Source organism: Ceratotherium simum, chromosome 26 (genome assembly GCF_057802395.1).
Source record: "Ceratotherium simum simum isolate JZ-2026a chromosome 26, ASM5780239v1, whole genome shotgun sequence".
NCBI lineage: Eukaryota > Metazoa > Chordata > Mammalia > Perissodactyla > Rhinocerotidae > Ceratotherium > Ceratotherium simum.
This window is the reverse complement of record NC_141925.1, coordinates 23,051,149-23,074,149: the sequence shown is the minus strand read 5'-3', so window position 1 is coordinate 23,074,149 and position 23,001 is coordinate 23,051,149.

Genomic DNA, 23,001 nt, shown 5'->3' with positions numbered 1-23,001 from the left:
TTGCATGATCTACACTCTTGATGTCCCAGAAGATGATATTGTGTGAAAAACACAAACATCGATGACTCTGAGTTGACAAGAGATTCACAAGAGTTGAATTCTGAATGTGAAGATGTTTTAGGATAACTTGACTAATTTATTTTGCTGATATTTTCCATTTTATAGTGCACAATAGTGATCTATGATAAAAATCTATGTTTAAATAAGTCTAAGAGAGCCCTTTCAATACACATAAAATAAAAATCCCAAGTGATAATAAAGCATCGTGTCTTGGTTTAATTGGCAGTGTTTTTTCTTTCTTAGTGGTACATAAAGATGTGCCTTACAATCAATGGCATCTTAGATTTGCTGAAATATGGTCCCCGTGGATCCCAGGAGGCAAAATTTGCTACCATTGTTAGCTGCCTCGGGGGGGCCTGGACCCCCTGCAGAGCCTGCTGGTGAGGAGGAGCTGGCACCATCCTGGGGGCTCCATTCTCAGAAGCCCCTTCTGTGCCCCAGGAACCTGGCTTTGACTTTCTTCTCTGCAGATTCTCTTTCTGACAGCTCCTGGTTTATGGCTGCTTAGTCGAGCGGATAGAATTCAGGATAAACACAGGCACCACGGAGGGGATGAGGAATCCTTGGAATGTAATAAAGAGAAAGAGAGGGCGCTCCCCAGGCCCCTTCTAGGGAAATCAAGTGAAATTCTTGGAATGAAGATGCAGACAGCTGGCATCTTTTCCTGTCTGTCTTCCTTAGTGTCAGGGACCTGGATTGTGGCTGTGGCTTAGGTAGTGACTCTGTCTGTGGGGCCAGACTGGGGAGGGGGGAGGTGCAAAGGAGAGAAGCACAGTCTACTAATCCCAGTCCTTCCCCTTCTGTATCCCTGCTCAGTGTTGTGTCCCCATCTCCCTCCCTAACTGTATCAGTCAGGGCAGACTGTGTAATGCTACAGTAACAAACATCCCCCTGCATCTCAGTCTCAGCGGCTTGTAAACACAAAGGTTTCATCCTCCCTCATGCTTCATGTCCCTCATAGGTTCCTCCTCACTCAGGGACCCCAGTGGACAGATCCTCCACCGTCTGGGGCATCCCAAGTTTCCCACTCATAAGTGACATATATACCTTCTGCTCACACATCATGGCTAATGCCAATCACGTGGACACAGCTAATGTAAAGGAGATGCAATCCTACCACATAACCAGAAAGTGGAGAAACTGAATATATCTGAACAACCCTAAAGACTTTCAAATTGACCACATTCCCATCTCTGACCATATCTAGCCATGCCCTTGTCTGTAACCACCCTCATCACTGGCCATATTCCATCCCTCAAAGTCTTCCCATCCCTGATCATGTCCCCATGAGTGAGGCTGTACCTGTGAGACTGTGAGTCCTGGCATTTGCTTCTGGAAACGTAGACTTGTATCTGTTCTTCTCCTCTGGCACCTACCACATCACACAGCACTGCTTATTCCCATGACTGATTGCTCTGCTGGGCTGTGAACAATCATTCCACTGGGCGGTAGTCATTCGTTCTGGGCCCCCTGTGCCAAGCAAAAGGCCTGGCACAGAGGAGGGGTGCATTTGGGAGAAAAATGGGTAACTGAATGGTAGAATGAGCCTGTGCAAGAACAAAGTGCTCCTCACCCCAAGGAGTCCAGATGGCCTGAGCCAGGATCCCAGTCTCTGCCCATTGACTGGCACTGTCAGAAATACCCAGGGGTCTTGGGAGAATGTGGGCATATGTGTGTGTTTATGTGCGTGTATGAGGTGTGTGGAGACCCTGGTACTTGAGATGCACCCTTAGAGACTGGGCTGTGGCCTGAGTGAAGAGGCAGGTTTGGGTTGGTGGACCTCAAGCTGTCATCTCGGTCCTGAGAGAGGGTGTCCCCAGATCAACACGGCTGGTTAGTCTAGACCAGTGGTTCCCAAACTCCTGCCCCCCACCATGATCCACATGGCAAAGGACATCAACTGGATTATCTTATTATAGACATATCCAGCCTTCCTCAGGGATCGCTGGCCTGGGGCCAGGCTACGGCCGTGGAGAGCCAAGCCACCAGCAATTTCCACCTTTGGAACCCTTGCTGTCTTCGAAACGCGTTTCCCATAAACCTCATTAGGGCCAAATACACAGCAATGTGCCACTAATATATTTAGCAAACTATTTAATTGGGCTATTGGCAACAGTTTCAGAGGAGTCGGATTGAATAACAATAGAGTGTGTCTAACTATCAAGAAAAAATTATAACATGTCAGCATGTAGGCACCGTGAGAGGACTGCCTAGTCTATTATCAGCACAGTCTACCCAAATCACTTTCTTTAGGTAGGGACCTTGTTTTGCTTTTCTGAAAGAAATGCTGTTTTTAATTATGTTCACTTTTAGAGCATCATGAAATAAATGAGAGACGCAAATACACTAATATTTCTCCCCTTAGACTGCCTTCTATAGAATTGACTGCTCTGCCATTTGCGAGGGAGGCTTAGTCTTGTTTGGAAGAGTAGAGAGGGGACCATTTGTTGCTGCTCTGGACCCTTCCTAACAGCAGAGTTAAGGGCCCAAAGTGTGCCCCATGGCGCTGGTTAGCTCAGCCCCCGGAAACATCACCTGCATAACCTTTGGCCATCTCTAGCTGACCCTACTTGGAGCCACCTGCCCCCACATCTAATTAAACACCAAGTCCTGTTGATTCTGTCTCTCATTGTGGCAGACACACTCCGCCCGCCCGATTCAGCACTGTCATGGTGGACAGTTCTCTGCTCCTGCCAGCGCCCCTTATTGTAAGCGCACTGTGAGGTCTCTGCTTTGCTTTCTCCAAAGCTGTGCTCTGTAATATGGCAGCCACCAACACATATGAATATACAAATTTAAGATCATTAAAATTAAAAATTCAATTCCTCAGTCACACCGGCTGGCCACACTTCAAGTGCTGAGTAGCCACATGTGTCTAGTGGCTACCATATGGGACAGCACAGATACAGAACATTTCCATCATCGCAGAAAGTTCTATTAGACAGCACTGCTCCAAAGCCTCCAAGGGGCACTCAGCTGTGTGTGTACATATTTACGCAGAGGTACAGGAGAGCTAACACCCCCAGGGGCTACCTCCAACCAATGGAGGAGGGGACTTCCTCAGGCTCCCTGTCCTCCCGTGGGCCAATCTGTCTCCAGTGGGACCAGTTCAGATGGTCCCCAGTGGGGCTGAGCTCCAGGTGCCCCTGGGGATAATTTGCTCCTTGAGATACCCTTTATCAGTTCATCTCCCTTTCCTGTCTCACTTTCCCCACTTCCTCACAGTTCTTCCCGAGATCACCTCCCAAATAAACTACCTGCATCCAAGTCCTTATCTTGTTGTCTGCTTTTAGGGGAGCCCTGACTAAGAGACCTTTGGATTTGTAAATTTCTCTTCACTTCTAGTGCTTCTGCCTCAGTGTAGACTCCCATCATCTTTTATCTGGATGATGGTGACAGCCTCCTAACCAGTCTCCCTGCCTCCCCTCTTACCTTCTATCACTTTTCCCATTGGATCCAGAGGACAACCCAAACAACACAATATGAACCACCTCACCAACCCCTGCTTCACCCCATTAATAACTCCTTGTTATGGGCTGAACTGCATTCCCTCCCAAAGGCATATATTGAACTCCTAACCCCCAGTACCTCAGAATGTGACTGTACTTGGACATACTGTCTTTAAAGAGGTAATTAGGTTAAAATAAGGTCGTTGGGGGTGGACCCTAGTCCAGTCTGAGTGGTGTCCTTATACAAGGAGATTAGAACACATACACACACACAGGGAAGACCATATGAGAATACAGGGAGAAGACGGCCATCTAAAAGCGAAGGAGAGAGGCCTCAGAAGGAACCAACTCTGCTGACACCTTGATCTCAGACTCCTAACCTCCAGAACTGCGAGAAAATAAATTTCTGTTGTTTAAGCTGCCCAGTCTGTGGCAGTCTATTATAGCAGCTCGAGCTGACTGATATACTCCCCATTCCCCAAGAACAGTGCCCAGGTTCCTTAAAATGGTTTCTGAAGCCTGATAGTATCCAGTCCTAACTTACACCCCAGCCTGTTCCCTCCTACCCCCGAGCAACTGGAGTGTAGGTCAGTTCATCCAAAGCAGAGTCATCAAAAACCATTCACTAAAAACCGGTCATCCATATAATGGTCAATTTGCTAAAATCCTGAGGAAAAGATCTTAAACTGAGTCTAGGACAACTCCTGCCAGGGCCAGAACTAGGGTGAGGTAGGATAGTTTAGAATCTTTTTAATGTGATTTTAAAAAATTAAATTAACCTTTTATTCTGAGATAATTGTAGATTCACAGGCAGCTGTAAGAAATAATACAGAGAGATCATACGTATACCCTTTAGCCAGGTTCCCACATGGTAATATCTTCCTTAACTGTGTACAAATCACAACCAGAGTATTGACCTTGATAAGGTCAAGATACAGAACATTTCCATCACCACAAGGGTCTCTTGTATTGCCCTTTTGCTGGCTACCACTAATCTTTTCTCCATTTCTATAATTTTACATTTCAAGAATGTTATATAAATGGAGCCATATAGTATGGAGCATTTTGAGGTTTTTTTCACTCAACGTAATTCTTTGGAGATTCATCCAAGTTGTTACATGTATTTGTACATGTAACAAGTTGTTACATTCTTTTTTATTGCTGAGCAGTATTCCATGGTGGGTGTGGATGGACCACAGTTTAACCATCCACCTGTTGAAGGCTATTTGGCTATTATGAATTAAGCTGCTGTGAACATCTGTGTACAGGTTTTTGTGGGAACATATGTTTCCATTTCTCTAGGATAAATGCCCAGGAGGACAATTCCTGGGTCATCTAGTCGTTGCATGTTTATTTTTGTAAGAAACTGTCAAACTGTTTTCCAGGTTGGCTGTGCCATTTTACATTCCCACCAGCAGTGTGTGAGTGATTCAGTTTCTGCACATCCTCGCCTGCTTTTTGTTTTGTCACTAATTTTTATTTTAGCCATTCAAACAGGTATGCAGTCTTGTGGTTTTAATTTACATTTCCCTAATGGCTAATGATGTGGAACATCTTTTCATGTGCTTATTTGCCATCTGTAGATCCTCTTTGATGGAATATCTGTTCACATCTTTTGCCCATTTTCTAATTGGATTGGTTTTTTAATTGTTGGATTTGATAATCCTTTATATGTTTTCGATCCTAGTCTTTTGTTGCATATACTATTTGCAAATACTTTCTCCCAATCTATAGCTTGTCTTTTTATCCTTTAATAGAGTCTTTCACAGAGGAAAAGATTTTAATTTTTATGAAGTCCAACTTATAAATGTTTCCTTTTTGTGGGTTGTGCTTTTGGTATCAAGTCTAAGAGCTCTTTGCCTAGTCCTAGATCCCGAAGATTTTCTTCTATATCATCCTTTAAAATTTTTTATAGTTATATGTTTTACATTTATGTCTGTGATGCACTTTGAGTTAATTTTTGTAGAAGGTGTGAGGTTTATGCCAAAGTTATTTTTTTGCCTATGAATGTCTAAACAGCTCCAGCCCCATTTGGTGAAAGGCTATCTTTCCTCCATCAATACCACAGGGTCTTGATTGCTGTACTTGATAGCTGAAATTCTGGTAGGCTCTTCCTCCCACCTTATTCTTCTTTTTCAAAATTGTTTTAACTATCCTTAGTTCCTTTGCCTTTCCACATAAATTTTAGAATAATCTTGTCTATCTCTACAAAAACTCTTTCTGGGATTTTGATAAGAATTGTGTTAAACCTGTCTATCAAATTGGGAAGAACTGATATCATTTCTACATTGAGTTCTTTCAGTCTATGAAAATGGTATTTCTCTCCACTTATTTAGATCTTTGATTTCTTTCATCAGCACTTTGTAGTTTTCAGCACAAAAATCCTATATGTATTTTGTTAGATTTACACTAAGTATTTCATTTTTTTGGTGGAGGGGACAGTTGTAAACAGTATTGTATTTTTAATTTCAGTGTGTTTAATTTCAGTGTCCATGTGTTCATTGTTAGTATACAGAAATGCATAGATTTTTGGGTGTTTATCTTGTGGCCTGCAAGCTACCTAGACTTACTTATTAGTTCTAAGAGTTTTTTTTTTTTTTTTTTTTTTTTTTGTAGATTCCTTGGAAGTTTCTGTGTAGACAATCATGTCTTTTGCAAATAGGGACAGTTTTATTTCTTCCTTTCTGATCTGTATGCCTTTTATTTCCTTTTTTTGCCTAGTTGCTCTTGCTAGAAATTTCAGCACTATGTTGAATAAGAGTGGTGAGCGTGGACATCCTTGACTTTTTCCAGATCCTAGGGAGAAAGTATTAGGTCTCGCACCATTAAATATAACGGTAGCTATAAGTTTTTTGTAGATGCTCTTTATCAAGTTGAGGAAGTTCCCTTCTCTTTTTAGAGGTTTTTTTTTTTTTTAATCATGAATGACTGTTGGATTTTGTCAAATGCTTTTTCTCTGTCATTTGATATGATCATGTGATTTTTCTTTGTTATGCTGTTAATATGATGAATTACATTGATTGGTTTTCAATGTTGAATCAGCCTTGCATCCCTGGAATAAACTACACTTGGTCAAGGTGTGTCCTTTTTCATATATTGCTGAATTCTATTTGCTAATATTTTATTAAGGTTTTTTGCATCTATATTTACAAGGGATATTGATCCATAGATTCATTTTTGTTGTACTGTTTTTGCCTGATATTGGTGTCAGTGAAATACTAGCTTCATAAAATGAATTGGAAGTGTCTTCCCCTTCTATTTTCTGGAAGAGAATGTGTAAAATTCTTATTAATTTTTCCTTAAATATTTGATAGAATTCTTTAGTGAAACCATCTGGGCCTGGAGACTTCTTTGGGGGAGTTTTAGTATTATAAATCACTTTTCTTGATAGTTATAGGGCTATTCAAATTACCTATTCCATAGTGAGTGAGTTGTGGTAGTTTGTGCTTTTCAAGGAATTGGTTCATTTCATTTATTTTATCAAATTTGTGTGTGTAGATTGTGTGTGTGGTTTGTAGTATTCCTTTATTATTATCTTTTTGATGTTTGCAGGGTCTGTAGTGATATCTCTGTTTCATTCCTGATTTTGGCAATTTGTGTTTTCTCTCTTTTTGTTTTTGTCAGTATTCCTAGAAGTTTGTCAAATTTATCAATTTTTTTCAAAGAACCAGCTTTTAGTTTCATTGATTTTCTCTATTGTTTTTCTGTTTTCAACTTTGTTGATTTCTATTTTTATCTTTCTTTGGATTTATTTTGCTATTTTTTTTTCTAGGTTCTTGAGATGGTAGCTTAGATTATTGTTTGAGAATTTTACTCTTCTTTGATGCAAGCATTTAGTGCTACAAAGTCTCTCTCAACATTTCTTTATCTGTGCCAATAAATCTTGTTATATTGTGTTTTCATTTTCACTCAGTTCAATATATATTTTTAAATTTCCCTTGAGATGTCTCCTTTGACTCATGGATTATTTTAGAAGTGTGTTGTTTAGTCTCTAAATGTTCGGAGATTTTACTGTTTTCTTTCTGTTATGGATTTCTGGTTTGATTCCATTACAGTCAGAGAACACATTCTGTATGATTTAAATTCTTTTAAATTTATTGAGGTTTGTTTTAAAGCCTAGGATATGGTCTATTTGGGTGTATGTTTTGTGGGCACTTCAAAAGCATATGTATTATGCTGACGTTGGGTGGAGTGTTCTATAAATGTCAACCAAATCCTGCTGGTCAATAGTGTTGTTGAGTTCTTCTACATCTGTGCTGATTTCTGACTAGTTGCTTTATCAGTTGTTGAGAGGAAGGGTTGATGTCTCTAACTGTGATTGTGTATTTGTCTCTTTCTCCTTTCAGTTCTATCAGTTTCTGCTGCACATATTTTATAGCTCTGTTGTTTGGTGCATACACATTTACGATTACTATGTCTTCTTGGTAGTTGGGCTCTTTTATCTTTACATGGTGTTCCTTTCTGTCTCTAGTAATTATTTTTGCTCTGAAGTCCAATTTATCTGCCATTAATATACCTTACTTTATTGGTTAAGGTTTTCAAGATGCACATCTTTCCATTCTTTTACTTTTAATATACCCGTATTATTATATTTGAAGGATGTTCCTTGTAGAGATCATGTCTGCCAATCTCTGCCTTTTAATTGATGTATTTAGACTACTTATATCTAATGTAATTACTGTTATATTGGGGCTTAAGTTTGCTATTTTATGATGGTTTTCTCTGTTTTTCATTTCTCTGTTTTCTTTTTCCTGCCTTCCTGTGGGTTATTTGAACAATTTTTAGAATTCCATTTTGATTAATCCACAGTGTTTTTGAGTGTATATCTTCAAATGCCTTTTTTAGTGTTCTCTGGATATACATTATATATATATCAATTTTTTTGTGTGTGAGGAAGATCAGCCCTGAGCTAACATCCATGCCAATCCTCCTCTTTTTTTTTTTTTTTTGCTGAGGAAGACTGGCCCTGAGCTAACATCTGTGCCTATCTTCCTCCACTTTATGTGGGACACTGCCACAGCATGGCCTGACAAGCGGTGTGTGGGTGCGCACCCGGGATCCGAACCTGGGCCACCAGCAGCGGAGCACGCGCACTTTACTACACCACAGGGCTGGCCCCAATATATACATCATTTTTAATGCTCTACTGGTGTCGATATTTCACCAGTTCAAGCAAAGTGTAGAAAACTTTTCTCCCTTTACATCCCTTTACCGTACAACAGTCTTAAATATTTCTTATACATACATTTAGAAACACATCAGATAACGTTACAATTTTTGAATAAACCATCAAACATAATTTAGAAAACTTAAGAGGAGAAGAAAACATACAGCATTTACCCATATCTTTACTCTTTTATTGCCTTTTTTTCATTCTAAATGCTCCAAGTTTCCTTCTTTTATCAATTTCTTTTTGTTTAGAGACCTTCCTTTAGCCATTCTTTTAAAGTAGGTTTGCTGGTGGCAAATTCTTTTAGTTTTCCTTTATCTGAGAATGTCTTGATTTCTCTTCATTCCTGAAGGATATTTTTGCTGGATATAAAATTTTGGGTGGACAATTTTTTTCTTACAGCACTTGAAAAATGTTGTGATACTTCCTTCTAGCCTATGTGGCTTCTAATGAGAAAGCCAAGGTCATTCAAATTGCTTTTCCCCATAGGTAAAGTGTTGTTGTTCTCACTGCTTACAAGATTTTTTTTCTTTAGTTTTCAGAAGTTGAATATGATATGTTTTGTTGTGGATTTCTTTGGTTTTATTCTGTTTAGGATTTGCTGAGCTTCTTGAATCTGCAGGTTTATGTCCTTTGCCAAATTTGGGAATTTTCCTGCCCTTAAATCTTTGAGTACTTTTTCAGCGCCACCCTCCTTCTCTTCTTCTGGACCTCCAAAGTTAGATCTTTTGTTATAGTCCCAGAGGTCCTTGAGGCTTTGTTTAATTTTTTAAAGTCTATTTTCTCTCTGTTGTTCAGATTGGTTAACTTCTATTGCTTTATCTTCAAGTTCGCTGATTCTTTCCTCTGTGTCCTCCTTTCTGAAGTTGAGCCTGTCCATTAAGTTCTTTCATTTCATTTATTGTACTTTTAAGTTCTAGAATTTCCAATTGGTTCTCCTTTGTATCTTCGATATCTTTGCTAAGAGATTTTATTTCTTTGCTGAGACTTTCTATTAATTCATTTTTTAAAGTGACTTTGTAATTGCTCTTGGATGCATTTTTTGGTAATTATTCTATTTTATTGAGGTCACATTGGTTTATAACATTCTGTAAATTTCAGGTGTACATCATTATATTTTGGCTTCTGTATAGACTGCATCATATTCACCACCAAGAGTCTAGTTTCCATATATCACCATATATATGTGCCCTTTTACCCTTTTTGCACTCCTCTCACCCCCTTTTCCTCTGGTAACCACCAATCTGTTCTCCATATCTATGTGTATTTTTTTTATTTTCCACATAAGAGTGAAATCATATGGTCTGACTGTGTCTGACTTATTTTCATTAGTGTTATACCCTCAAGGTCCATCCATGTTGTCACAAATGACATGATTTCATCTTTTTTATGGCTGAGTGGTATTCCAATGTATATATGTATATGTATATATATTCCAATCTTCTTTACCCATTCAAGTGTTTTTTTAATCCAAGTGTTTTATCCAAATGTTTTATCGAAGTGTTGATGGACACTTAGGTTGCTTCCAAGCCTTGGTTTTTGTGAATAATGCTGTCATGAACATATAGGTGCATATTGTTTTGAATTAGTGTTTTCATGTTCTTTGGATAAATACCCAGAAGTGGAATAACTGGATCATATGGTATTTCTATTTTTAAATTTTTGAGGAATCTCCATACTGTTTTCCACAGTGGCTGTACCAGTTTGCATTCCTACCAGCAGTGTATGAGGGTTCCCTTTTCTCCACATCCTCTTCAACACTTGTTATTTCTTGTTTGTTAATTACAACCATTCTGATGGGTATGAGGTGATATCTCATTGTAGTTTTGATTTTCATTTCCCTAATAATTAGTGATGTTGAACGTCTTTTCATCTGCCTGTTGGCGACCTGTATTATCTTTGGAAAAATGTCTGTTCATACCCTCTGCCTATTTTTTGATCAGGTTTTTTTTGTTGTTGTTGTTGAGTTGTATGTGTTCTTTATATATTTTGGAAATTAACCCCTTGTTGGATATATGATTTGCAATTACTTTCTCCCAGTTGATGCATTGTCTTTTCATTTTGTTGATGGTTTCCTTTGCTGTGCAGAAGCTTTTTAGTTTGATGTGGTCCCATTTGTTTATTTTTTCTCTTGTCTCCCTTCCTGAGGAGATATGATATTCAAAAAGGTACTGCTAAGACCAATGTCAAAGAGTGTACTGCCTATGTTTTCTCCTAGGAGTTTTTTGGTTTCAAGTCTTACATTTAATCCATTTTGAGTTAATTTTTGTGTATGGTGTAAGATAATGGTCTACTATCGTTCTTTTGCACATGGCTGTCCAGTTTTCCCAAAGCCATTTATTGAAGAGACTTTCCTTTCTCCATTGTATGTTCTTGGCTCCTTTGTCAAAAATTAACTTTCCATAGTTACGTGGTTTTATTTCTGGGTTCTCAATTCTGTTCCATTGATCTGTGTATCTGTTTTTCTGCCAGTACCATGCTGTTTAGATTACTATTGCTTTGTAGTATATTTTGAAATCAGGGAGTGTGATGCCTTCAGCTTTGTTCTTTTTTCTCAGGATTGTTTTGGCTATTTGGGGTGTTATGTTGTTGCAGATAAATTTTAGATACTTTGTTCTATTTCCATGAAAAAATGTCATTGGGATTCTGATTGAGATTGTGTTGAATTTGTAGATTGCTTTAGGTAATATGGACATTTTAAATATGTTTATTCTTCCAATCCATAAGCACAGAATATCTTTCCATTTCTTTATGTCTTCTTCAATAATGTCTTACAGTTTGGAGTGTGTAGGTCTTTCACCTCCTTGGTTAAATTTATTCCTAGGTATTTTATTCTTTTTGTTGCAATTGTAAGTGGGATTGTATTCTTTATTTCTCTTTCTACTAGTTCATTGTTAGTGCATAGAAATGCAACTGATTTTTGTATGTTGATTTTATACACTGCGACTTTACTATATTTGTTAATTATTTCTAACAGTTTTTTGGTGGATTCTTTAGGGTTCTCTATATATAGAATCATGTCATCCACAAATAGTGACGGTTTTACTTCTTCCTTTCCAATTTGGATCCCTTTTATTTCTTTTTCTTGCCTAATTGCTCTGGCTAGGACTTCCAATACTATGTTGAATAAGAGTGGCAAGAGTGGGCATCCTTGTCTTATTCCTGTCCTTAAAGAAATAGCTTTCAGTTTTTCACCATTGAATATGATGTTGGCTGTGGGTTTGTCATCTATGGCCTTTATTATGCTGAGGTACTTTCCTTCTATACTCAATTTATTGAGTGTTTTTAAAATCATAAATGGATGCTGAATCTTGTCAATGCATTCTCTGTGTTTATTGAGATGATCATGTGATTTTTATTCTTCATTTTTTTAATGTGGTGTGTCACATTGATTGATTTGTGGGTGTTGAACCATTCCTGCATCCCTGGAATAAATCCTACTTGATCATGATGTATGACTCTTTAAATGCATTGTTGTATTTGATTTGCTAATATTTTGTAGAGGATTTTTGCGTCTATGTTCATCAGCGTTATTGCACTGGAATTTTCTGTTTTTGTGTGTCCTTGTCTGGTTTTGGTGTCAGGGTAATGTTGGCCACGTAAAATGAGTTAGGAAATGTCCTGTCCTCTTCAATTTTTGGAAGAGTTTGAGAAGGATAGGTATTAAATCTTTTAATGTTTGGTAGAATTCACAAGAGAAGCCATCTGGTCCTGGACTTTTCTTTTTTGGGAGGTTTTGGATTACTATTTCAATCTCTTTACTTGTGATTGGTCTATTCAGATTCTCTGTTTCTTCTTGATTCAGTTTTGGAAGGTTATATGATTATAAGAATTTATCCACCTTTTCTAGGTTATCCAGTTTGTTGGCATATAGTTTTTCATAGTATTCTTTTACAATCCTTTGTATTTCTGTGGTATTGATTGTAATTTCTTATGTTTCATTTCTGATTTTATTTATTCGAGTCTTCTCTCTTTTTTTCTTAGTGAGTCTGGCTAAGGATTTGTCAATTTTGTTTGTCTTTTCAAAGAACCAGGTTTTAGTTTCATTGATCCTTTCTATTGCCTTTTTAGCCTCTATTTCATTTTTTTTCTGCTCTTAATTATTCCTTCTTTCTACTGACTGGGCTTTGTTTGTTTTCATTTTTCTAGCTCTTTTAGCTATAGTGTTAGATTGTGTATTTGAGACTTTTCTTGCTTCTTGTGGTAGGCCTTTATTGCCATAAACTTTTCTCTTAGCACTGCTTTTGATGCATTCCATAAGTTTTGTTATGTTGTATTTTTATTTTTATTTGTCTCCAGGTATTTTTTGATTTCCCCTTTGATCCAATAGTTGTTGGATGTAGTAGTAGCATGTTGTTTTGTCTCCATATATTTGTGACTTTTCCAGCTTTCTTCTTGTTTTTGATTTCTAGTTTCATACCACTGTGGTTGGAAAAGATGCCTGATAGGATTTCAATCTTCTTAAATTTATTGAAGCTTGTTTTGTTTCCCAACATCTGGTCTATCTTTGAGAATGTTCCATGTGCATTGAGAAGAATGTGTGTTCTGCTGCTTTTGGATGGAATGTTCTATATATATTTATTAAGTCCATCTGGTCTAGTGTTTAATTTAAGGACAATGTTTCCTTGTTGACCTTCTGTCTGGATGATCTATCTATTGATATATGTGGGATGTTAAATTCCTCTACTGTTATTGTGTTGCTGTTAGTTTCTCCCTTTAGGTCTGTTAATAGTTGCTTTATATACTTTGGTGCTCCTATGTTAGTTGCATATATATTAATAAGTGTTATGTCTTCTTGTTGGACTATCCCTTTTATCATTATATAATGTCCATCTTTGTCTCTTGTTATCTTTTTAGGCTTGATAAAACTATGATATAACTATGGCTACATCTGCTTTCTTTTGGTTTCCATTTTCTTGTAGTATCATCTGCCTTCCCTTCACTTTGAACCTATATTTGTCTTTAGAGCTGAGATGGGTCTCCTGGAGGCAGCATATTGTTGAGTCTTGTTGTTTAATCCATCCAGCCACTCTGTGTCTTTTGTTTGGTGAATTCAATCCATTTACATTTAGAGTGATTATTGATAAATGAAGGCTTAATACTACCATTTTATCTTTTGTTTTCTGTTTGTTCTATATTTCCATTGTTTCTTTTTCCTTTTATTTCTGTGTGCCATTTCAGTTTGGTGGTTTTCTGTCACATTTTTCTCAGTTTCCTCTTTATTTATGATGTGTGACTCTGCTCTGAATTTTCGTTTTGTGGTTACCATGAGGTTTGTATAAAAGATCTCATAGATGAGATAGTCCTTTTTCTGCTGATAGCATCTTATCTACATTAGCCTATGCAGGTTGTATCCTTTTCCTGTTCCCCTTCTATGTTTTTGTTGTCACAACTTATCCTTTTTTGTACTGTGAGTTTGTGACCAAATTGAAGTAATTATAGTTATTTTTGATGCTTTCTTTCCCTTTAACCTTTATGTTATAATTAAGTGTTTACAAACCTATTCTGATATAGCTGTGCAATTTTCTGATTCTGTCTATTTATCGCCTTGCTCAAAGATTTGTATACTTTTGCCTTTTTGTTTCAGGTAGGAGGGCTGCTTTCAACATTTCTTGTAAGGCAGGTCTAGTGGCAATTTCCTCCCTCAGCTTTTGTTTGTCTGGGAAAGCCTTTATTTCTCCTTCATATCTGAAGGATAACTTTGATGGTACAGTATTCTTCGCTAATAGTTTTTGTATTTCAGGATTTCATATTGATCATTCCACTCTCTCCTAGCCTGTAGAGTTTCTGCTGAGAAATCTGCTGACAGCCTGATGAGGTTCCTTTGCAAGTTATTTTCTCCTCTCTGGCCACACTTTATATTCTTTTTTTGTCATTGACATTTGACAGATTTAATATAATGTGCCTTGGAGAAAGTCTTTTTGCATTGTGATAATAAGGAGTTCTATTACCTTCATGTACTTGTATATCCAGCTCCTTCTCCAGGTTTGGGAAGTTCTCAGTTATTACTTCTTTGAATAAGCTCTCTGCTCCTTTCTTTCTATCTTCTCCTTCTGGGATACCCATCATTGTTTTGTTGCTTTTCCTAATTGGGTTGGATATTTCTCTTAGAATTTCTTCAGTTTTTTAAAATCTTAGTTCTCTCTCCTCTTAACCTGAATCATTTCTGGATTTCTATCTTTGAGCTCACTAATTCTCCTTTCCATATGGTCTGCTCTATTTCCAATGCTTTCTTCTTTATTTTTCATGTCACTAATGTGTTCTTCATCTCCAGAATTTCTGTTTTTTTTCCTTTTTTTGTGAGGAAGATTAGTCCTGAGCTAACATCCAATGCCAATCCTCCTCTTTTTGCTGAAGAAGATTGGCCCTGGGTTAACATCCATGCCCATCTTCCTCTACTTTATATGGGCCACTGCCACAGCATGGCTTGACCAACAGTGCTTTGGTGTGCATCCGGGATCCGAACCTGTGAACCCTGGGCCACTGAAGCAGAGCGCGTGCATTTAACCGCTATGCCACTGGGCCGGCCCCTTCTGTTTGTTTTTTTAGAGTTTCAGTCTCTTTGGTGAAGTACTCCTTCTGTTCATTAATTTTATTCCTGAGCTCATGGAACTGTCTTTCTGAGTTTTCTTATAACTCGTTGAGTTTCTTCATGACAGGCATTTTGAAATTCTCTGTCAGACCACAATCTTCGGTGACTTCAAGTTTGGTTTCTGGAGAGTTGTCATTTTCTTTCTGTTCTGCCACGTTACTGTAGTTCTTCATGGTGCTTGATGAGTTGTTCCTCTATCAGCACATTTGTGGTAGTGACCACCTTTCTTATTTCAGTCAGTCTTTGGTTACTTTGGTTCTGAGCTGCTTCTGGTTGTATGTGAGAGCCTACACTTTTCACCCTCCACTGCCTCTGTTAGAGGCGTCATCAGTGCCCTCCTTGTGCTGCTTGTGCCTCCAAGGTTGCTGGTGCCTTACAGCTTAGAGTGTCACTGCAGTCTAAGGTCACCAGGCTGTGAGCACTTCTGCTGTTTCTGGGGTCACCTGGGTCTCATGTTCCCCCACTGGCTCTCCATAGGCTCTCCGTAGGCTTGGGTGCTGCTGCCCTGTGCACCACTTGCACTGCTGCTTCTGGGTTATCTGGGCGTGCTGGCAGCTCCAGTGCCAGGGGCACTGGGTAAACAGGTGTCACTGTTGCTGCTGGGGGCCTGGTTTCTTGTATGCAGCCCTTGCTGCTGGTAGAGCTGGTGTCAGGGGTGCTGCCACTGGGGGCTGGGTCATGGGTTCTGCTGTGGCTCCTGAAGCCTCAGGTCTCAGGTGCCACTGCTGGGGGAGGGGCAGGGGCTAAGCTGTGAGTTCCATTGCTGCTTGCTCCTGCAGCCTTTGGTTGCTGATGCATGACAGTGTGCTTTTTGAAAGCTCAGGTTGGGGCACCACCACCCCTGCTGGGGATATCCACATTTTGGATGCTGTCCCCATTGTTGGAAAGAGCAGTGCCACTGTTGGAGGAGTGGAAGGGGCTGGGTTGCCTGTACTGCTGTGTTTCCTGAAGGCTGAGGTCATGTGTGTCACTTGCCACCTCTGGGAAGAGCAGGGGCTAAGCCATGAGTGGTGTGTCTGCTCTTGCAGCCTCTGGCTGCCAGCACACACTGGTGTGCTCCTCGAAACCTTAGGTGGGAACACCACCACCCCTGCTGAGAGCATCTGCATTTTGGATCACCACTACTGGGGGAAGGATCCTCTAGTTCCATTGCCTCCTGGAGGTCCAGTTCACCTACCTTCAGATGTGTAGATGCCTGGATCTCTCAGACATTCTGGTGTGCTGTGCAAGGAGTCCTCTGTTGGTCAATGGATGTCCCCCTCGTTCTAACTTAGTGGGGAGAGACAAAGGGAACAATGCACTCCATCATGATGCTGATGTCATTGGATGCATTTTTATGATTGCTGCTCTAAAATCTTTGTCAGATAATTATAATATCTCTGTCATATCGGTGTTAGCATCTATTGATAGTCTTTTTTCACTCAAGTTGAGATCTTCCTGGCTCTTAGTATGATGAGTGATTTTCAATTGAAACCTGGACATTTTTGTATTATGTTATGAGACTCTGAATCTTATTTAAACCTTCTGTTTTAGCTAGCTTCCTCTGACATTTCTCCAGCAGGGGATGCGGGGGTCCCAACCTCACTACTGCCAGGTGGGGAGAAAGGTCCAGGTTCCCCACTTGACCTCTGTTGACACCCAAGGGGGAGGCTCCTTGTTACTGCTGGGCAGGAGTGGGAGTCCACCTCCTCACTACGTCTCCATTGATAGCCCCCTGGATGGGAAGGAGAAGAGTGCCTCATTTTTGGTGCCCACTTAGCCTCCACTGACACCATGGGCGTGGTGTCCTCATCATCACTGGACAGTGGTGAAATTTCTGACATATGGACAGTGAGAGGTGCCTCATTACTGTCTGATGGAAGTTCAAGTTCTCCATGTGGCCTCCACTGATACTGAAGGTGATGAGGAGCTCTTTACCACCCCATGGATATACAGTTCCCTACTTGTCCCTGGGAGCGGTTGGGTGCCTGGTTCCAGCCTGGGGAGGGTGGTAGTCTAGGCTCCCCACTCGGCCTTGCTGGCATGGGTGGGGACAGTGTCTGGTGCTTTTCTGTGGTGTTGGGCTGGAGCAGAGTGGTTATTGTCTACACATTTTCTGCCTTGTTAGGCTGCCGTTTCCTCTTCCTTTGGCTAGAAAGAACCAGCTTTTGGGGACTTTTGGTCTGTGCTGATGATGTTTCTGGATTGCTGGCTTCTTCAGCTCCAAGTCTGGGATATATGAGGCCCAAGAAAACCCAGGGAACTCACGGTCTTGTGGTGCCTTGGGTCCCAACGCCCTTAGCCATTCTGCCTCCTTCCATTCACCTTTCAGAGTCTCAGGATGGTTTTGTATATAATGACCAGGCTTTTTAGTTGAGTAGGAAGAATAGGGAAGAGAACACCTCCTTCATCTTCCTGGAAGCGTACATTGATAAATGATATTTCAATGCGATATTTGTAAAAATCAAAATTAATGCAAAAAATATCCAGGATGAACAAAACTCAAACATTTTACATAAAGACAGAATCAGTATTACTGACTTTTCCTTTTGCCGTATGCTCCAGTATGGCTTGCCACAGCATTGTTACTGGCCCTGTCTTTACTTAAAACATTTTAATTTTGTTCATCTTGGATGTTTGCATTAATTTTGATGTTTTTTTTAAGAAATATTGCTTTAAAATATGTATCTCGATATTTGAGGGTTTTTTGAGCCTTCTAAATGTCATACATGAGGCAAATGCCTCACTTGCCCCACCCTAGTTCTGGCCCTGGTTCCTGCAGCCTTTTAAACTGCCCAGCCTGGCGTGGTAGTGGCTCTCTGGCTGAGGAGCACGTGTTTGCGATGAGTCCAGCTGCCCGAGCGCTGGTCAGGAGGCCATCCCCCTCCGCCACCCCGCCCCAGGGCTGTGGCCTCAGCAGCCGTAGGAGGGGAGGCCTCCGAAGCACATTCCCAGCTGTTCTGAGGGCAGAGGCAGATGGGCCTCACGCAGGGAAATCCCCTCCCTCCGCTACAATAGGACTTCGAAAAATCTTCCAAGGCTGCCAAAACCATTTTGTGACACACGTTGCTGAAGCTTCATGAGTAGAATAGAAACAAGTATTTAGTGAATCAATTACCTGGTAAATTGGCCATTTGGTAAATTGATTTTCTATGCACTTGTGAAAGTCCCTTGAGAGGTCGTTGTTGCCGTGAGCCTGAGGTCGTCTCTGGGGACTTCCCTGCCCTCCAAACAGCACCCATCCTGGGCCTCCACCATTTTGCCTGCACCTGGACAGGCAGGCAGGAGGTAATCTCAGAATGTCCAGTGGGTTGGAGGGAAACGAAGGGAGCAAAGTGACAGTAACTGAGAAGTAGGCGGTGGCTGTTACCTATAGAGAGGTCAGGGAAGGCCCCTTCGAGGAGGCGACAATGGAGCTGGAGAAGGAGCTGGCCATAAGAGCGTTCCCAACAGAGGGAACAGCAGGTGCAAGCCAATGCAGCAGGGTGGAGGGGGACCAAGCCTGGTTTGAATTCTCCCTCTGCCCTTCTGAGCTGTGTGCCGTTGAGTCTGTCAGGCGGTCTTTTGGGTCCTCAGTTTTCTGATCTGTAAAATGAGGATGATAATACCCACCTCCAATGGCTGATGTGAGGAGAAAAAGATTAGGGCTGCTAGGGACTGAATCATGTCCCCCTCAAATTCGTATGTGGAAGCTCTAACCCCTGATGTGACTATAATTGGAGATAGGGCTTTTGGGAGGTAACTAAAGTTAGATGAGGTCATAAAGGTGGGGTCTTAATTGTTTAAACCTCCCAGTGTATGGTATTTTGTTACGGCAGCCTGAGCTGACTAAGACAAGGGCCAAGCATGACCTGTTATTCATTTCTTAAGTCATGTAATCAACAAATATTGAGTTCTCTTACTAAGCACGAGGTAGAATTCTAGTCACTGAACAAACACACTGAACAGACTAAAATCTCTGCCCCTGTGGATTTAGTGGGAAAGACGATGGATAAAATAAATGGGGAAGATATAGATATCAATTCATGAATAATTAGGGAAAAACAAATCCGGGTTAAGGGATGGGAGAGCTGGTGAGAGGCTGTAATTTAAAATAGAGTAGTCAGAGAGGGCCTCCTTGAGAAGGTGATATTTGAGTGGAGAGCTGAAGGAGGCGAGAGTGTCAAAAGAATTCCAGGATGGAGGACTAGCAAGTGCAAAGGCCCTGAGGCAGGACTGTGCTCAATGAGTTTGAAGGAGGCAAATGTGACAAAGCACAACAAGTGAGCAGGAGGGAAGTGGAATGAGCTCCGAAAGGCTAGTGTATGGACTTTTTCTCAGAGGGAGGTGTGGGCCAAAGTAGGATTTTGAACAGAGGAGGGACGTAACTGACAGGTTTTAACATCTCGGTCTGGCTGCTGTGCTGAGAAGACATTGTAGAGAAGCTAGAGAGGGGTGGGAGCAAAGGAGGCTGCCGCAGTGAGTCAGGGAGAGATGCTGGGGGCTTGGACCAGCGTGAGAGAAGCGGTTGTGAGAAAGGGAATCCCAGGTATACTTTGAGGGTAGATCCAATAGGGTTTGCCAGTGAATCAGATGTGCGGTGTGAGAGACCCTCGCAGCAGTGAGCTTGTTCAGCCCTGGGAGACAGGCCCTCACCCTGGAAGCCCCTGCGTGGGGTTTTGTGCCCCCGGAGGTGACGATGACGTCTGTCCCAATGCTCGGGAGATCAGCCACCAAACATTAATTGTGGTAACAAGTGGCTCTAATTGCGTCGGGTGTTTGCATCAAAGGAAAACCAGGTTCTTTTTATAAAAAATACATGAGAAGGAGCCGCTGTGTGGGAACAGCGGGCGGAGCTGGGAGCAAGGAGCGTGCCACGGTGTCTGTGCCCGTCAGAAGCGGGTGAGGGAATGAGAGCCGGGGAGCGTCTGAACCTCACAGCCACAGTCCACAGCCTTCCTCGGCACCAGGACAGAAGCTGGAAACAGGGCGGGGGCTTCACCCTGTCACTGCTTCAGGGCTGCTGCCCTCAGAGGCTGGGACTGCAAAGCTGCTGACGGTTCACGGCTGCACTGCTCACGGGGCACCACCCGTGGCCTCGCCCAAGGACAATGCCCCTTCCAGAGGCAGCTCTGGCCAGTAAGTGGCTGATGTGGGCACACAAAGGCCTGGTCTCTTTGTCTCAATGCAGGGCAGCTCTGGGAGCCATGTGGCTCCAGAGCTCAGTGTAGGACTGGCAGCAACCACACTGCAGGCCAGCTCCTCCCCCTGCCAGGCCCTGCCTGCGTCAGTTCCTTACGGTGCATCTGCCCAGAGCACTCCCCGTACACCTCGCCACAGAGTCTCTTTCCAGGGGACACCATCCAGGAGAGTGGGGAGCCATGATTTCTGATCTCCCCATTTGGTGGTCCCCTGGCAATTCATACTTGACTTGACCAAGACCGAGTCTGCCATCCTCCCTGCCTCCCCCAAATCTGCCCCTCCTGTGGCCTTCCTCATCCAAGAGTGGCATTATCTCCTACCCAGTTGTCCAAGCCAGAAATACGGGAGTCACTCCTGGTACAGCTTCTCCCCTCATCTTCTCATTGTCTAGTCCTCATCAAGTCCTGTTGGCTGCCCTCAAATCCATCTATTTCTCCGTCTCGACTCTCAGTGGTCCAGACACCACCATCTCTTGCTTGGACATTTCATCAGTATTTCCCTGGTCTTTCTTCAATCTGTTCTTCAGAGACTGAACAAATTCCTAAAATACAATTCAGATTTGTTCTTTCTGTCTCTCTCTCTCTCTAATACATATATATATAAAGATATATATTATATATATAATATATATGTATACATGTGTATATCTATTCCAAGCTTATCGCTATTTCAGACAAAGGTGATTGTGTAGTTGACGGGTGGTTACGTAGTTGATTCTACATTTCTCTGTGTTATGGCAATGTGCTTTTTTCTCTTTTTTATTGAGGAATTACATACCTACAGTAAAGGGCACAGATCTGAAGTGTTCAGCCTGATGATTTTTTGATATAGTCACCACCAAGAAAAAGACATAGAGCATTTGCAACACCCCAGCAGGCTCCCCTGTGCCGTCCCAGTTGATAGTCCCCAAAGATAACCCAGATTACAGTCTTTCTCACCAATGATAAGGTTTTGGTAAGCAGTCATGTAGCAAGTACTCTTTCGTGTATGGCTTCTTTTGCTAAACGTTATAGCTGTGAGATTCATCTATGTTGTGGGTGCGGTGCCAGTAGGTCATTCTTTTCCACTGCTGAGCAATATTCCACTGTAGGAATGTGCCACAATTTATCCATTTTACTGTTGATAGATATTTTTTTTTTCCAGTTTGGAGTTATGAGCATCTCCCAATTGGAGCTATGATCATTTCAGTATATTCCTTTTGGTGGACACAGCAATCATTTCTCTTGGGGATATACCCAGCAGTGGAATTGTGGGGTTAAAGTGTAGGGCTATATTTAGCTTTGGCAGATGCCGCCAAACACTTTCCCAAAGTGGATGTAGCATTTCACATTCCCCCTTACAGCATATGAGAGTTCCCATGGCTGCACCCATTCGTATTGCCAGGCCTTTAATTTCAGCCATCCTGGTGGGGGCGAAGTGGATTATCAGTGTGGTTTTTAAGTCACAATCCTCTGATGACATAGGCCCCCGCTGCCATGTTTAGCGCCACACCCTCCCCCATCGGCCACATCTGATTGGCTCAGCCTGTATATTGACAGTAAGCAGGGCCAATCAGAATTTGGAATTGAGACCAGAGATGCTGCTCCGGCTGCTGAGCCCTTGAAAAGGAACTTAGGAACCAGATAGCCACGAGGTGTGGATCTCCCTCCACAGAAAAGCCAACAAAGCCAGGGTGCAGAGAGAGGGAGGGGAGCAGACTCAGGAAGGGACAGGAAAGCGAGACACTGGAGTCCGGAGAAGAAGCAGGCGCCGAGAGGGAGGCAGTCCTGGCCTGGAGGTTGTTGGGCCGGGGTCCCTGGCCCGGGTCCTGTGTCCTGTGTCCAGTGAGAGGCCACTCTGTCCTCAGTAAGCCCCTCCTTTTTCTCCATCACCTCCTCCTTTTGCTTCAGCTCTTTTGAGTGGATATTTTCCTTTGCAACTAAAGAGGCTTGAAAAAGAAATTGTATTTTCTCTGTTTGTTTCCTTTCTGTTCCCCCCGCCCCCCCCCTTTTTTTAGCAAGTCTTTTTGAAAATGTCAGCCTCTCACTCAGCCGAGGGAAAGGGAGAGGGAGGCTGGCATTCATTGGTTTCTCACTCTGTGCCCAGCTCATAGGGGACATTCTCTCAGACGTGTGGCACAAGACCCTCTGAGGGAGGGGCTGGCGTTACCCCATTTCACGGACGTGGCAAATTGAGGCGCAGAGAGGGTAAGGGACTGGCTTCCAGGTGGTTCAGCGGGGACGCCCTCTCAGGCTGGTCTGACTGAAGCTGCGTCCTCTGTTCTGCCGGGTTCCAGCGCTGCCACCATACCCTTTGTCCGTGATTGAGTCTGCGTGTTTAAGGTGGCACTCAGATGCCTTCTCTCCTGCCCCTCCTCCCACCTGCACTGGCAAGACCTGGGGCGGTCTAGCTTGTAGGATAAAGGCGAACAGCCCCTCACAGGGACCCTCAGTTCCCTGCCCCACCCCCAGAATTTCCTCTCATTCGTATCTCCCTTCCAGCAATGGCTTGTTCCAAATGCTTTTTGAGAGTAACACAATCTGCTTCCAGAAAGTTCTTCCTTGTATGCAACTAAAATCCCAGGTGGCACC